The sequence below is a fragment of the Xenopus tropicalis genome, chromosome 6, assembly GCF_000004195.4.
Source record: "Xenopus tropicalis strain Nigerian chromosome 6, UCB_Xtro_10.0, whole genome shotgun sequence".
In the NCBI taxonomy this organism is placed as follows: domain Eukaryota; kingdom Metazoa; phylum Chordata; class Amphibia; order Anura; family Pipidae; genus Xenopus; species Xenopus tropicalis.
In genome coordinates this window covers 73,311,271-73,328,890 of record NC_030682.2, presented here as the reverse complement: position 1 = coordinate 73,328,890, position 17,620 = coordinate 73,311,271, and the positions used below count along the sequence as shown (strand labels likewise).

The window sequence follows — 17,620 nt, the reverse complement described above, 5'->3', positions numbered from 1 at the left end:
GACGTCTATGTGCCCTTGCCTTCAAAGAAGCCCTGGCGCTTATTAACATTTTAACAGCCCGATTGATAGTTTTAGCTCTGTTCACAGACAGTTTGGGAATTTTTTCTAACCTACCACCACCAACCATTTTTAGTCATGCTGTTTCACCTATTTCTTTTTCAAAAGCCTTAAGAACCTTACTTAATTTTGTGTACTTTTCAGAAACAGCTATTATCTCTGCACCCTTAGACTCTTCAGGCGCCATACTACCTAATGCCATGGCCTGTCTGTTAAGGTGCCCTAAAAAATTAACCATGTTAAGCCATCTGTGGTTTAGACTTCCCATATGGCTCAATGCACTCTGTACTTTTTTACTCCAAGTTCTAAGACCTGTAAAATGTAAAATGTGAGTATACAGGCCTTCTGCTGGTAACGCAACATCTAAACTGTTTTCTGTTTGTGTTTCTGCGACGCGTTTTTGTTTAGCAGGTGGGGTATTTTCATATATGAGTTGCCTCTTCACATTACTTACACCCCTACCAGCTAAAGGTGTGCTCTGTATAACAGACTGCTTTGGAACATACCTGATAACATTACTTGGTATTATACATGCTGACTCACCACCCTTGACAGATTGTGATGTAGATTCATCAAGATTAGAAACTGGAGACAATGGCAAGGTCCTTATCGATCCATTAAAATCATTTTTTAGTAATGGCTTTGATTTAACGACTTCTGTTTTGTGGAATCCAGGAACAACAGGATTTGTGATGTTTTTGGTTGCTCTTCTATCTTTTGTATCAGATATCTGGCCTGTTTTACTTCTCTTAGCTGTAAAGAGACAAGAAAAAATAGAATTAAAATAAATAAATAAATAAATTTAAATACTATTTAAAAGAAGATTAGTTTGCTATAGTTCTGTACTTACATGTTTTAGTTGTTCTATTGTGTATTTCAGCTTGGGTTACTTTACGTGGGGCTGAAGGCATCAAAACACGCTCTACAGGGGGAATATTCTCCTTTTCTGATGCATTATTTGCCTTGATTTTTTTACCTGAAGAGACAAAATCATAAACTAATTATGAAAATGTTTTCCCCCTATTTTCAGTCTGTGATGGTTTTTTGTGTATTGCCCGGCTCTCAACATTATGCGCAATGATCTCAATGTCGGGCTCTTTTAGAGTTGCACAGTCAAGAATGTTTAGGTCTAAAATAAAGATATAGTTTTCTAAGCGCCATAGTTATAATATCATACGTTATATTTGAGTCCTATACTAATAACGGTGATTAATGTACAAACAATACAGTACGCTTACCTCTAGCTGTTACTCCTAAAATATCTTCTGTTTGTGAATAGGGCAATGGTGGTAATACAACATCCATAACAGCCGCTATAACAAAAATGAATTAAGAAATAAAAAAAAAAAAAGATAGCAAGTTTACTAATTAAACAATGATTACTGTATCAAACATACAGTAAAGGTAGATAGATAGATAGATAGATAGATAGACACATAGATAGATAGATAGATAGATAGATAGATAGATAGATAGATAGATAGATAGATAGATAGATAGATAGATAGCCACATAGATAGATAGACACATAGATAGATGATAGATAGATAGCTACATAGAAAAATAAAGTAAAAATATACCTAACTGAGAATCTGTAATGTCCCCAAAGTTGTTAAACATGCTATTAGCGCTGTGTTGAGACATCTAGAAATACAACACAATACAAATAAAAATGAGTCAATGTAATATTGAAGCTATACTAACATTATTTACACCAATTTAACAGACTTATAAATCTACGCTGGGACGTTATCCTTGTAATATATACTAAAATAATCGTCTGAAAAAACAGCCTAAATTTTAGGAAACCATCAGCCCTCTATGTGTGAACAACAGGCTGTTTACAGAGTATACTAAAATGATGTGCATAAACAGAACATAAAAGTATAACATTTTAATAAGCTTTAGTTGCACAAAATATAGAACAAAAGCCATCAAATAACTAAATAATAATTAATTTTAAGAAATAAATGCGATTAAAATGTTCTGTATATAACAATTACAAAAATATATATAGCAATTAATAAGGAATAAATAAAAAAAAATATATATAAATCTACAAGTATAAAAATATGAAAGATATAAAATAAATAATACATACCTTGTTTTTTTATCGTCAGAAAAATGTTTCTGTGAATAAAACTTTTGTATTGTCCAGGTCTCATGGTACGCTGTATTTATGGCCAACCTGTATTACCGCCCCATAGATGCCTTGTTTTTGCGATTGGCTAGGCCTAAATTACGCCCCAAAACTATCAGCACTGCTATTGGATCTGCTTAAATTATAAGTTTTAGATATTACCATATTTAACACTCCCCCTCAACTTATAATTAATTAGACTAGATACCATTTAAACATATGTTGCTAATTTGTATATGCTTTTGTCCCTGATCATGTTCCTGTGGTCATGAGTCCCCAGACACAGAGTGTCCTGAGTGCTTAGATAATTGATATAGCATATGTGCTTTGTCTTTTGTTTCTGGTCAGTTCCCGAGGTCATATTTCTCAGACACAGGTGGTACTTATTGCTAATATAATTGATATAGCATATGTGCTTTTGTCTTTTGTTTCTGGTCAGTTACTGATGGCCAAAGGGCATACATCTGTCATTAGTGATTATATATTTGAAACGGTCACACTTCCCTAATATGTTCACTGACAACCCCCTAATTTTACAATATGGGAAAACACCTTTGCATCTCAAACTAGCATGTATCACTTTTGCTTTAGAAAATACACACAAATGTTGGCCATTAATAAATATGTTTATTGTATAGTTTAATAGTATCAGTTACAGATCATAGCTGTGTTTTCACAATACGGTATACATGTTTGATTGTTATGACAACACTGTCTAAGTCTAAATGTTAAATACAGCATACGTTTCTTTACAAAATGTTTTACTATTCTATCATTTCTTTTAAAATCACTATTAAAAAAGTGTATATTGGTGATTCAGATACTGATACGCTTCTTTCTAAATCATCATAACGCAGTTTAATATGCTCATGTGGAATTTTTAAACTATCGAGTCTCGCATTTATTGCTTTCACAACCTCATTAATAGTGTTATAATACCCCGATTTAATATGATACTCTTTTAAAAGATCATCTTCATGTTTACCAACGACAAAATTACCTTCATGGGGTTCAAAGATGTTCCATGTGTGGGGGTATTGTATTTCTGTAAGGGCTACTTCCCATGGCCCTCGAAGGTCAACACTTTTTTCTAATTTAGTTGTGTAATTAGATATGGTGTTGTCGGGATATATCTTGGAGGATGCATTGCTGGGCAAGGTCATATAGAATGATCCCTCATCCATGGTCTATAAATCAGTCAATTGATTCTCTTCAATCCAACAATTAAATTTTGGGGGGTAACCCATCCATTTAACAAAGAATAGATTAATGCCGTCAATATTTTTTCTCTTAATAATTTTCTCTATTCTGTATATGCGATTCTGATCTGGAGGAACTTTTTGTATTTCTTCTGCGTAGAAAGAGCCATCTATGGGGTCATCAGCCAGATCCTTCAGTTTATAAAGTGGTCTGAGCCCCCTGGTGTTTATATCGTAAATGGTGAATATTTCATCTGTGTAACTCTGCTCATACCCTTTACTAAAAGTTCCTTTATATTTAGAAATTCTGACATCATCACCGATTTTGAATTTGGGTTTAATCTTTTTAGAAGAAAAATATTCATAGTAAAGATTCTTCCAGATTTTTAATGAATTTTGTTTTGTAACATCAGCTAGTCTACACCGAATTGATGAGTGATATGTGTGATTGTAACTATATACCAAGTTGGGCAAAATATCAATATATCTAAAAGTGTTACGTTTTGTGAGATATCGCCACATTTTAGTCTTTAATGTACGGTTAAACCGTTCCACTAAAGAGCATTTCACAGTGTCTGAAGAAACAAAATGTCTTATTTTGTATTTATCAAAAAGCTGCTTTACTTCTTTATTCAAGAATTCTTTACCACGATCTGTTTGTATTTTAATCGGTGTTCGGTGATCCTCTTCAAATATTCTCTGAAAGGCCGTGGCCACCGCTGTCCCTGTCTTATTGCGCAGGCCGCAACACCAGGCATATTTTGATAGGACATCTATAACTGTCAAAATATATTTTATACCATCATTTTCTTTAGACAAATCTATCATGGATACCAGATCTGCTTGCCACTGTGAGTCGATATCTGAAACCACAACTTTGTTTCTTTTAAAGTTCTTTCTAACAGGCTTATGCAGTGCATAGACATCTTGCTGATTTAACCACTCTTTTACATCTTTTCTTTTTAACCTGTGTTTTTTTACTTCTCTGTACAGGTTTTCAATACCGCCATAAGAGCCGGGTGCTCTGGGGTTAAAATATTGCCTTTGTAATATGTGTTTTTTATTCCTCCGTCGCGGCATGATTGTAATGCAACAACCACTATAACCACAATGCGCAGAATCCTTTTTTTTTTAGTCACAGACGTGTCCGGGCATAACACTATACATGCCCGGGCATGTCCTCAATATCCATGAATCCATCCCCATTGGTTGCTCAGGGTCACGTGGTGCCGCCCTTGAATAAGACACCCCATTGGTTGTTCAGGGTCACGTGGTGACATTCCTGTGGGTGTACTGGGCGGGGCTCAAGCGCTGATCGATGGGTGTAGTGGGTGGGACTTAAACCGGAAGGGGCGGGACATCTGACACATTTGACCAGAAAATGGGCGGGGCACCTGTCACTTTACCGGAAGTGGGCGGTTTGACGAAAGGTATAGACGCTTCACTACTTTCATCTGCATATGAAGTGATCTTATGTTCTTGATTTCCTTTTTTATAGGCTGATATATCTGAGGAATTTCTTATTAAATGAGCGGTACTATTGCTTACACGAATAATAGTGCGGAAAGTGGGCACCCCTGATGAGTCCCCCTGTGAATTTCAATATTCAAAGAGCGTATACCTGCTAATGTAACATTGGCCGTAGGGTTAGAATATAAAATTCTTAATTCGTCGAGATATGCACCTTCTATATTATATATTGGTAGTAGCACAAAAAGGTTAATGGATATCTAACATTAGTGTCAGCAATGGAGATCTGGAGTTGTTTGCATCGGATATAATATTAGTGATTCTGCATATGCAGTCAGTGTTTGGCGAGCTGGGATGAATCCGTATTGGTCAGGTTGTATTAATTGGTGTAGCTATTTTGACAAACGAGTAGATAAGATTTTAGAAAATAATTTGATGTCCACATTGAGGACTGATATTGGGCGGTAATTTTTTATATTGGAATGGTCTTTTATTAGGTTTGGGTTTATTAGTGTTAAGTTAGCATTACACGTGAGAGAGAGTGGCCCTGGAGTATGTCATTAAAATAACAGCTAGGTGGGGAAATAGGATGTCTTTGTATTCTTTGTAATATGACGGAGGAAACCCGTCTTGGGCCTGGGGCTGTATTGTTTTTTAATTGGTTGATAGCTAGTTCAATTTCAGCTAATGTTATGGGGGAATTCAAAGACACTTTATCTGAGGGATTTATTCTAGGTAATGTGATGTGTCTAGCAATTCTTCTCGGACAGTGGGTCAGGATAAGTTTTGTGAGGTGTATAGAGTAGAATAAAAAAAAATTTGAATTCTATTAGTATATCTAAGGGGTTGGTAAGGGTATTCCTGGTTTTAGATGTAATAGATGTGATGGGGCTATAACCTGTGTCTTGACTGAGTTTTCTTGCGAGCATTCGGGCTGGTTTGTCCTTTAGTTTAAAAAGCCACAATATCTGCTCTCAGTTTCAAGTAATATGAGGCTGCCATCTTACGTTTGGTTGGGCTATTAAGGTCCTTTTCATTATGTGTCACTATTGTAACCGCCATATGCAATAATACATGTGTTTATTGCTAGTATATTCAAGAAATATTTAAAGCATATTGCCGGTGGGAATTGGCAAATGTGGTCAATTTTAAATCTTTACCTTTTGATGTACTCCAGTGGAAGAGGTGTCCAATATGAAGGATAAGGTGTTGATCATAGCGTCGGTGGAAGACTTAGAAGATGCCTTGCTTTTGTTGGTTTTCTCTTCACACAGGGGTTGAGGTGGGTGTTCTTTAGTGCAAGGTGGCTTCGGTGGTAAGGCATCGTCGTTGACAAGGCCCAGATAGGAGAGGAGTGATTGGCCTTCCGTTGGGTCTGTGATTGTGTATAGGGCTCCATTTTTCATGAATATCAATTTGAAGGGGAAACACCATTGGTATTTTAACCCCGCATTTTGTAGGCGTTGGGTGACTGGGCACACATCCCGGTGTTTCTCCACAGTGGATGATGCAATGTCTATGAATAACGGTATGGGTTTTTCATCTATTTCCACGTCTTCGTGTGTTCTGGTGGAGCGCAACAGATCTTCCTTAGTTCTGTAATAATAATGCAATCGTGCTATTATATCTCGTGGAGGTTCACCTGGTTTTGGTTTTGACTGGAGGGCTCTAAATCTTTTTTTTTTTTTTTATTGGAACCCAGACTTTTTGCAGTGTGGATTGCACTCTGGATTATAAAATGAGATGACTGAGTAATTTGATGATACATATTTAAAGTAACTGAATTAGTACTGTAAAGCAGAATAGTAAATTAACAGACAATAATACAAAGTAATAAAGATTAAGTGCCAAGAGTTAGAGGCATGAAGAAGGAGGATCCTGTTTCATAGAGTTTACAATCTAAGTTATGTTTCAGACACAAATACAAGGATATAAAATGCTGCAGGTTACAGTAGTTGTCACTGCATTATAAGCACCAGAAATGGGTTAAATGTTATAGCAGTGCTCCAAGAGGTAATCTTTTAGTTTATTTTTGAAGGGACTAAGGGGAAGATTCTCTTTGGAGGAATTCAGTGGTGGAATTTGAAATGTAAGGATCAGCAAGACAGAAAGTTTTAAGGCAGGAAACAGCAGTGGGTGGTGTGACCAAGTGACTGCTCTGAGAAGAATGGAGAAGGCAGCCAAGAATATATGGAGATATGAGAAAAAATAATTTTCTTCTGATTCAGCAGAAGATGCATATGTTGAGTCTGAAGAATTCTTTTCTCTTGAGGAAATTGATCATTTTTTATTAGCAGTTAGAGACACCATGGGGCTTGAAGAAGCAGATGAGCCTCTCAAGAAATCTTGTAAACTTTTTTCTGGCATTAACAAAAGAAAGTTTGTTTGCCTTTAGATGCTGCAATTTCTGAAAGAATCAAGAGCCAGTAGTCTGTGCTTGACAGATAATTATTTTTTTCCAAAAGATTTGAATCTTTATTTCTCTTCAACGTGAAGGATTCTAAAACCTGGGACACGCCACCCAAATTGGCTCAGATGATGAAGAGAACAACTTTACTTTTAGTAGACAGTTCAGGCCATAAGGATCCAATGAAAGCGGAGTCCGTGCTCAGGAAGACCTATGTGGTTGTTGAATCATCTTGTAAACCTGCTATTGCAGCAGCATTGGTTGCTAGGTCCCTTAAAGTCTGGATTGACCAGTTACAGAAGGGATTAAAGGAAGGGACTCCCTCTCTGCTTGCTAACCTACCAAATCTATATCTGGCCACTGATTTTTTTAACAGAAGCTGCCTTAACTAACATCGATTTTTAGCAAAAACCACTGCTTATGCTACATTGGCTCGTAGAGCTGTATGGCTAAATCCCTGGGTGGCAGACATCGCCTCAAAAATTGCCTTCTTGATAAGCTGTTTGAGGGGGAGAAACTTTTTGGATCAGAACTTGATCTAATTGTGGAGAAAAGGGTGGATGACAAAGTCAGGAGTCTTCCTCAAAATAAGAGACAAAAGAAGCCATTTTTTTGTACCTAGAGCTCATCTTACAAGATATGCCAACAGTGGAAATATAGCAAGACTAACAGAAAGATTTGCCTCAAGTAGGGGCTGCCCTATATATAACCAGAAGCCTTTTTCTTTCTGACGCCAGTCCAGTGGGTGGCAGGCTATTAAAATTGGCACCGCCTGGGGAAGAATAACAGAAGACAGGTAGGTCCTTCAGACCATTCAAAAAGATTACTCCATAGAATTCATAGCCAGACCACCAAATAAGTTTGTTCTGACTCCAAAATTAACATCTATTTGTCAAATCCAAGTTCTTCAAAGAGCCATTCAAGGTTCAGAGAGTTCTGATCCCCGTCCCTTCAGAGGAAAAATATTTAGGAGTGCATTCCCCTTTGTTTCGCATTCCCAAACCAAATAGAAGATATAGAACTATTATAGACCTGAGATACCTCAACCAATTCATACAGAAGAAAAGGTTCAAAATGGTAACAATTCGATCAACAGTAGCATCTTTATGTCCAGCCGATTTTATTGTAACTGGATTTACAAAATGCCTACCTTCATGTTCCAATAAGACTGTGCCACCAAAAGTACTTGAGGAGATCATGCGGAAGGAGATCATGCAGAATCATCTCTAATTTACAGCACTTCCTTCCAAAGAACATCTGTTGCTTGTTCTACAAACCTTGCAGTCCCTAGGTTGGTACATAAACTGGGAAAAGTCTGCTCTATGCCCAACCCAAAAAATAAAATTTGTGACCCCATTGCAAAATTTTCTGCTTTGGGTATGGAACCAGCAGAAGGATTCACCAGTCTTTCTTATTGTCACACCCAATAATTTGAAATCAAACTGCAGCACAAAAGTGAAAAGGTGCTTTATTTACAGGTCAGAATAAACAGGCAACGTTTAGGGCTTACACCAACCCTTTCTCAAGCCTGCCTGGTAACACTCCTTACAAACCATTTATTCCCATCAGAATGGGAGTGAATTATACTAGGAAACACCCCCAATCACAAATCCATCAATTAACCACTTTACTGCCAACGACGTATGGGATATGTCGTGGCAGAAAAAGGGTTTAACTGCCAACGACATGTTTCATACGTTGTTGGCAGATAAAAGATTCTCTCCTCAGCGGCGGCATGTGCCGCCGTTGCAGAGAGTTTGTAGCGATAACAGCCCCCTGGGCAACGTGCCAGGGGGGCTGTCATTCAAATTCAAATTTTATTTGTCACATACACAGTCATACACATTATGATATGCAGTGAAATGCTTAGACGACTACTCTAATTTGACCTCAAATTAGAATAATATAGAATATAAGAAGTTAAGAATAAAATGAAATGAAATACAATAATGTAATAGTTGAAATGTATGTAGTGCAATGTAGAACCATGGCCAAATAGTTGGCATGATATGTGCAAGAATTGCAGTTCAACTTCGAAGTTTGCACTGCGAAAAGTGCAAATGTGCAATTGTCCCACGTTTGCAAAATAAAAAGACTTAATCCCTAACAAAGGCTCCCAAGGGTTCCTAGATCCATGTGATGTTATTATGATTGAGAGCTCGTATGGCCTGTGGGACGAAGCTTCTTCTCAATCTCTCTGTTGGCCTTCAGCTTGTCTGCCAGTCACGTTCGCGATCGTCATACCAGATGTTGGTGCCTTGTAGTCCGTTATTAACCTTAAGCCCTGCCAGAGGCTTCTAGAGTCACTCTGCTGGAGCTGTGATTCTAGTTTCCTCCCGTAGCATTGCTTTGCCTCTTTCACCGCCTTCCGAACGTTGTAAGAGGCAATTTTGTACAAGTCCATGTCCCCCGACGCAAGACCCGTGTTATAGGCAGCAGTGCGAGATCATAGCGCTTCGCGGATTGTTATGTCCACCCACGGCTTCCGATTGGGAAACATTCTGATGATCGTTTTTTGTACAGTATCATCCGTTAGTTTTCCAATGAAACTCACCACCACTTCCGTAAACACGTTGATATCATCAGAGCTTTTACGGAACATGTTCCAGTCTGTGTCATCGAGTGCATCTTGAAGAGCAGCCAACGATAGGTCCGTCCAGCGCAAGACCTCCCTCTGAACCGGAACTCCCTGTTTTAGCCTTTTTGGCATGAGGAAGATGGTGGGGCATGGCCAGATTTCCCAAATGGTGGATGAGATTGTGCCTTGTAACTGTCTTTTATTGTTGTGTAACAGTGGTCCAGTGTCCTATCACCCCTGGTGGGGCAGGTGATATGCTGGTATAAGTTTGGTACTGCACATTTGAGGTTGGAATTATTGAAATCCCCTGCCACAATAAGCGCAGCGTGCCGGTGTTGTCTGGCACTGTGCTAGTACCTCATGCAGCTCACCTAAGGCAGTGTCCGTATCTGCTTTTGGTGGTATATAAATGGTGCTGATTATGACCGATGTAAACTCCTGAGGGAGGTAAAAGGGACGACACTTGATGGTCAATAGTTCCAGGTTAGGTGTGTAAGATCGCGCGAGGGGAACAATACTAGCGCTGCTGTTCACCATTAAGCACACACCGCCTCCCTTTGACTTTCCCGAGTCCCGTGTCCTGGCACGATTGTTGCAGGACCGACCTACAAGCAGCAGACGCGATGCATCGCGTCTGCTGCTTGTTCCTGCTTCCTCCTTCCCCCCCAGCGCCAGCCCACTGACTTCATGGTCCAGGACTGCAGCATGGAGGACAGAGCAGCGATCTGATCTTCAGGACAGGTAAGGCTGATTTTTTTTTTTTTTTTGCACTTACACACACACACACACTTACATACATTTATACACACTTACATACAATTACACACACTTACAGCACACAATTTAGTAGTTTTTATTTTTGTTTTGTTTTTTTCATTTTTCACACTTATATATACTCATATACACACTAAAACACTGTCACACAACTTTTACACATGTACACACATGTATACACATTTTTTTGTTTTTTCATTTTACCACTTTGTTTTTAGTTTCTTTTCCCTAAAAACTGTATATTTTGACAGTGTGACTATTGGATCAGATATTCTGGCCACCAATTACACTGTTGTGTGACTTATTTTGTTGTTTCACTGACTTGCACAATGTTTGTGGTTTTATCGCATTTTTATCCCTGTATAAGTGTTCCTAATCTGTTTTTAGCATAGCTTTGCCATGTGTAACTTTGATGTACAAAAATGACTTTACATTTTCTGAAATGTCATAAAAACCAATAACTTTAGGAAAGCTTTGCAGATTGGTACTTTGGTGTAGAAAGGACTCTTTACCCTTGTTGGATTTGTCAGAATGTGTACTTTCCAAAACTATATGGGTTTTCTGGGGGTCTCTGTATAGTTGGGGGGGGTTATGGCAAATAATACGCTGACAGGGGGCTCTGTATGCAAAAGCTGAGCTGGCAGGCAAGAAATCCTTATGCGCTATTTTCATTTTAGGTTCAGTACATACCACAGACTTTGGTATATCTATGCATATTGTATCCCACATATAATGATGTAACTGTGTTGATTTTGCTGGAGCTGAAATGACAGATGATAGATCATGTGGGGGTATGTACACATTGGGGCCCCTACATGCCACATACTTAGGTAAACCTATACATATTGGGCATCAAACTGATTTTTTAAAAATTTCACAAATTTTGATAAAAACCAATAACTTTAGGAAAGCATTGCGACTTGATAGTTTGAAGTAGACAGACTGTTGTGCCTATTCTGGATTCCCCAGAATCTGTTCTTTCCAAAAATGTACAATTTTCTGGGATAAACCTTCTGTTAAGGGCAATTGCACAGGAACCTGCTCCCTACCATACTGACACTTTTGGGTCAGTTACTATTGAAAGTTCTCAGTCTTTTCTTTTCAGTACGATACCTAACTTATTTCATTTGGGTGCATCAATAACATATAGCGGTGCACAGCTGCAAAAAATGATTGTGCTCTAGGTTGTGTCCTGAAAGTCTTTGTGAACTGTGATTTCACTAATTATTGTTACTGCATTAAACAATATTCACTAATATTTGATTATATTTTCCAACATATATTAAGTTTATTTTTCTCTTTTTTTTTTTTTAACTCTTTATTTGTTTAGTTTAGTTAGACAGATTGTCGCAATTCTGTAGACCTCTTCTGGAAGTTCGGGCGGTAACAATAGATTTGAATGGAGAACGTTTTAGTGGTAGTTGGGTACCACCTAGTTGCTGTATAAAATGGTGGATCTGGGTGTATTGGTATAACAGGCTGTTGGTAGCACCAATTTTTTTCTGAAGATCCTGAAATGTATATAGTTTGCGGGATAAGGCATCGTAGAAGTCCCTGAGTTGTGTTAGGCCAAGGTTTTTCCATGGTATAGCGTATGATTTGACCATACCCGGGGGAAGCATGGATTTCTTAATACTGGAGTTAACCTATATGGTTTTTGTATAAAGTTGTGCCAGTTTCCATATTGAGAGAGTCCATTTTATGGAATTTAGGAGCTTTCCATTAATGTCCGGGGGAACATTTGTATTCCATAGCAGTACAATGTGGGAAATGGGTGACTGTGGAAAATGACAATGTGCAACCATATAATATATATGGTTGCACATTGTCATTTTCCACAGTCACCCATTTCCCACATTGTACCCTGTCTGAACATGTTGCAGCTTGGCGCAGGTGAGATGCTAGATAATATTTATGTATGTCAGGGGTGCCTAGGCCCCCGTATGAATTGGGGAGCTTAGGATTTCTCTTCTGTATAATTTTGAGTATAGGGAGGGGGACTGTACCGGTAATTTCTCAAAGTAGTAGAGGAGCCTAGGGAGGGTAACCATCTTAACTGTAGCAATTCTACCTAGCCATGATAGTGTATAGGGATCCCATTTGTCGAGATCTTTGTGTCTTGGTTATAAGGGGAGCATAGTTTTCTTTGTATAGGGAAGCTATATTTGTCTAATGCTACATGTAGGTTTGGGAGGGATGTTAGGGGTCGCGTTAGTATGTCATCTGTGAAAAGAGACATTTTATTTTCCTTTCATTTATATATAATTCCCATTATATGTAGTGATTTTCTGATTGCTAATGGTTCTATTGTAATGGCATAAATTAAGGGCAACAGGGGGCAGCCCTGCTTTGTCCCGTTAGCTATTTTTATGGGCTGAGACAGCCTTCCCTCAATTTTAACCGCCACAGTTGGGTATGAATATAAAGCTGATATTGCTGTGCGGAAAGGGCCCTTGAGTCCCATTAAGTCTAGTATTGTGTTCATATATGTCCAATTCAGGCGGTCAAAAGCTTTTTCAGCGTCCAGACTTAGGACTAAAAGTTGGGTTTTGGTAGTATTAGCTATATCGATCAGATCTATCACTTTTCTTGTATTATCACCTGCCTGTTGTCCTGTTATGAATCCCACGTGATCTTGATTGATCAGGTTGGGCATGAGATTAGTTAATCGATCAGCTAATATTTTCCTGAGTATCTTTATATCTGTATTTAATAATGCTACTGGGTGGTAGCTAGAGCAGGACTGAGGGTCTTTCCTCTCCTTTTAAGAGTAGGGTGATGTGTGGAGTTTGATGTGTGGAGCATTGAGTTAGGCAGTGCTGCCCCCTGTAGCATCTGATTAAGTATGTCTAATAGATGGGGGCTTAGTGTGTTGTAGAATGTTTTATTATATAGATAAGTGAGGCCATCTGGGCCAGGGGCTTTTTTGTTTGGGGTGAATTTAAGAATTTGTTTCAGTTCCTCATCTGTTATGGGTTCGTTAAGATGTGACAATGCTTCCCTGGTAAATCTGGGGAGGGTGGCAGAATTGAGTAAATCTTGATTGACTGTTTTATGGTTTGTGATGTTTTTGGTGGGAGCGGTTGCAGGTTATAGAGAGTATTATAATAGTCTTGGAAGACTTCAGTTATCTGGTCCCTGGTGTGTACCGTGGCTCCCTGGTTATTGCGAATAGCTAGGATATCTCTTTGTGTCTGTTGATCTCGTAATTTACGAGAGAGGGTATGAGCGTTGTTACCATATTCGTAGTATCTTTGGCGTGTGTATGTAATTGATTTTTCTGCTTGCATAATGGATAAGTCCTTTAAAGGAAAGGCAAAGTCACTTGGGGGGGCCAAAATGTTAGGCAAGTGACTTAAATCGCCTACCTTTTACCCTGGGCTGGTGCCCCTGTTCTGAGAGAACAGCACCAGCCCGGGGTAGCTGCAGCGCTTCCGCCTTCCTGCTTCGCGTGTGCGCGCATGTGCAGTAGAGTGAGAAAGCCGAACTTGAACAGAGAAGTCAGCTTTTCACTCTACTGCGCATGCACCGGTCATGGGGTCCCTGCAAAACGAAGCAGGAAGGAGGAAGCACTCGCTACAGGTATCCCGGGCTGGTGCTGTTTTCTCCTAACAAGGGCACCAGCCCAGGGTACAAGGTAAGCGATTAAAGCCACTTAGGGGTGCCTAACATTTAGGCAACCCAAAGTGACTTAGCCTTTCCTTGTCCTTTAATTGTGCTCTTAGCGAGGTGATTGTTGCTAATCTAGTTATAGTGGGTTTCTGATTGTAATTATGTTCATCTTTTTTTGGCTGTTGGATAAGGGTGATTCAGCGTTGGGTTCCTGCTTTATTTTACATTTGTGGCAATTGCTATCAATTCGCCTCTCACCCAGGCTTTATGGGCCTCCCATACCATAAATGGTGATGGAACTGAGTTTTTGTTTATGGCGAAAAAGTCTGTTAGACCTGTCTCTAATTGAGATCTGCTGATTAGTTAGAAGGAATTCATTGAGTCTCCATTGGTAGGGTTTGTGGGGAGCTGGTAGTATATTTAGGGTGACCTCTTCTGGAGCATGGTCAGATCTGGTAATCTGGTGAATAATAGCTTGTTTCAACAGTGTCAGTGTTTCATGGTTTATCAGCATATAACCTTTTTATTGTTGGGAGCCATGAGGGTGAGAGCAGAAGGTGTATGTCTTTTCCAAGGGGTGACATATTTGCCATGCATCATATAATCTGTTTGATCGTATTAGTTGTCTAAACTGTTTGGAACGCCTTTCTCGCTCTCCCCCTATTGGCCTCCCTGAACGATCCATAGACAGTGATATATCAGGTTATAGTTCTCACCTATCAGGAGAAATGTGCTTTGTATTTGGGGCATAGAGGCATGTTAGGATAATATCCCTGGTGTTGATTTGTCCTTGTAGGATTATGTAGCGTCCTTTCGGACCTACGTATGTGGGATTTGTGAATTTGAATTGGGCAGTTTTTATGAATTAATATTGCCACTCCTGCTTTTTTAGTGGCAGCGGATGCTAGGTATGAAATTGGATATTGTGGGAAGATCAGTTTGGGGGAATCTTAGGCGCAGAAATATGTCACCTGTAACATCAGTATGTCAGCTTTAAGTCTATGCGCCTCTTTGAAAAGCAGATATCTGGGGGTGCTAGTGCGCAGCATCCAAAATGGCCGCTCCATAAACGAAGCCCCAGCCATCGCTGGATTCAACCCACCTGAAGCAGCACAATCGATTCCCCTAGAGAGCCTGCACCGATCGATGCCAAGTGTCGCGACCCCCGAGCAGTCTGCTCGCCATACGACCTCCAAACAGCTAAGTGCGCACTCTGGGCCTGACGCGCAGGTACTCCACGGAGATGCCATTCTATCCTACGGTATAGAAGGTACTCAGGGCACGCTAACAAAGGGGACATATTATTACAAATATAATTTATCTGGCAATCGGAGCTATATATAGAACTAATACTAAGGCATCTGGGAGCAAATAATAACCAGAGACTCTTTCTCCACACGTTTATTTAAGCACTGCAGTTAAACAGTAGAACCCGATTGTACATAGCAGTCTCTGCCAAAACCCAAATAACTAACGGTCCGGAATATAGGACTACCTACTATAAGCAGAATCTATACGAATCTACTACACTGCGTGCTTAATAAACCAAGGACATTTCAGACTCCCATACTACAAGCTATTAATCCTATATAATAGTGTACTGGCAACAAACTATTTGGACTCTGGCTAAGTAAAGACTTTCTCACATCTTTACTTATACTGAGGAATTTTAACCTCATATACAACCCTGGAATTTGAGCTACACTCCTATAATAATAATAATACCTGAGAATCAGGCCACCACCCGGGATTTAGCATTAACAACCTCTCAGTACAACATAAGAACGATAAGGTACCTTTATCCTGGATAGATATATACCCTGATATCCTTATAAGGAAGAACTCTAATCATGTACATTACTTTGGAACCTAATATATACCTACACCACAATACCAAGTGAAAATCAGGATCCTACTCAAGATCTACTATTAACGGTTTCCATAATAATATATAGACTGTATATTATCCAACCCTGGACTAATCCTCATACTCCTACTTTAAGGTTTAACCTTGGAATTCGACTTGCACTTTTATAATACCGGCTGAGAACCAGATTTATACCTTGGATCTACCACCAATAACCATATACCAACTAAATGGGTAAACTACCTAAATCTCAACGTGGGCCACGCCAGAAAACCTCAAAACCAGGAAACCAATTGGACCCTTTCCTTTCTAGGCTTAACCGGCAACCACAAGAGGAAATAGAGATGACCTCAGATTCTGAACCTACACCAACAGGAGGGATTATTACAGGATCCCCCAACCCCATCAACTCATAAAGACCCAGACTTGATACACCGATTCCATATTTTGCTTCGCTCTGAACTGGAAAAAACCTCAGAGAAAATTATGAGATCTGTATCTAGAGAAATACAAGAACTGGGTCACATACATTGGAAAACAAGATGGATGATGCAATAACCGTCCTGGACGGACACAAAGCGGAAATCCATAAACTCACCACCAAGTGTCCGACCTTAAAAAAAAATTAGAAGATCTAGAGAACAGATCCCGGAGATCTAATTTGCGAATACGAGGCCTCCCAGAAACATACAAGAATCTGGATCAAGATATTACTGAACTATTCCAATCTATCGCTCCTGATATCCCTCCCCCACGACTGGAAATGGATAGAGTCCATAGAACACTGGGTGTAAACCACCTCAATCTGGACTCCCACGCGATATAATTGCAAAACTTCATTTTTTATAAATAAAGGAACTATTACTACGAGCTGACAGGGAAGCAGGCCAGATTACATACCAAGATCATCCAATACAGATCTTCACCGACCTAGCTCCCCAGACCTTACAAAAGAGACGAACTTTTAAGCCAGCCTTAACAATTTTACAACAAGCAAAATCCGTTACCGTTGGGGATTCCCCTTTCGCCTGCTATTTACCTATAAAGGCAGACAGTACTCTCCAGCCTCCTATGACGATGCCTGGGAAACCCAACAGAGGATACAACTTGTCCCGCGGGACCAACCATCTCCAATTCCTTCGCAAAGCTCGTCCGGATCACCCGCCCTTACTCCAATATGGTCACGCCAGAAGATCAAAAATAATTTGCCTTCAATCTCCGAAGCCAGATGGATAGCTGAACACTATTATTATAACTGTTTTTCTTTATCCGAGATGGTCAAAAGCCTTCCCACATAGTTTCACATATTACTATTTAAGCAAACATAGGTGCCTGGCTGTACTTGAGCCACCCCCAACCACGGTCTTTAAGTCAAGTGTTTTACATGATTGACTGACTGATTCCAACTAAAACAAGACCGAATTTAAAGCCTTTGCTTTATATTTGATGTTATGTTTTCTTGTACTAAACTCCTTTTCTCTATATTTCATATGTTAAAAGTTTAATTCTCCCTATG

At 39.3% G+C, this 17,620-nt stretch overlaps 1 protein-coding gene and 1 long non-coding RNA gene across 4 annotated transcripts in view; one reads left to right on the top strand and one right to left on the bottom strand.

Annotated features, from left to right (window-relative positions):
• tmem245 (transmembrane protein 245) overlaps positions 1-17,620 on the top strand; it is a 252,025-nt gene that overhangs the window by 135,091 nt on the left and 99,314 nt on the right. The window lies entirely within an intron of this gene.
• Positions 1,296-2,782, bottom strand: LOC105945531. Its single transcript, XR_004223161.1, has 3 exons — positions 2,159-2,782; positions 1,638-1,701; positions 1,296-1,370 (listed from the first exon to the last, which is right to left on the bottom strand). It is a non-coding gene; the product is annotated as an uncharacterized LOC105945531 (long non-coding RNA).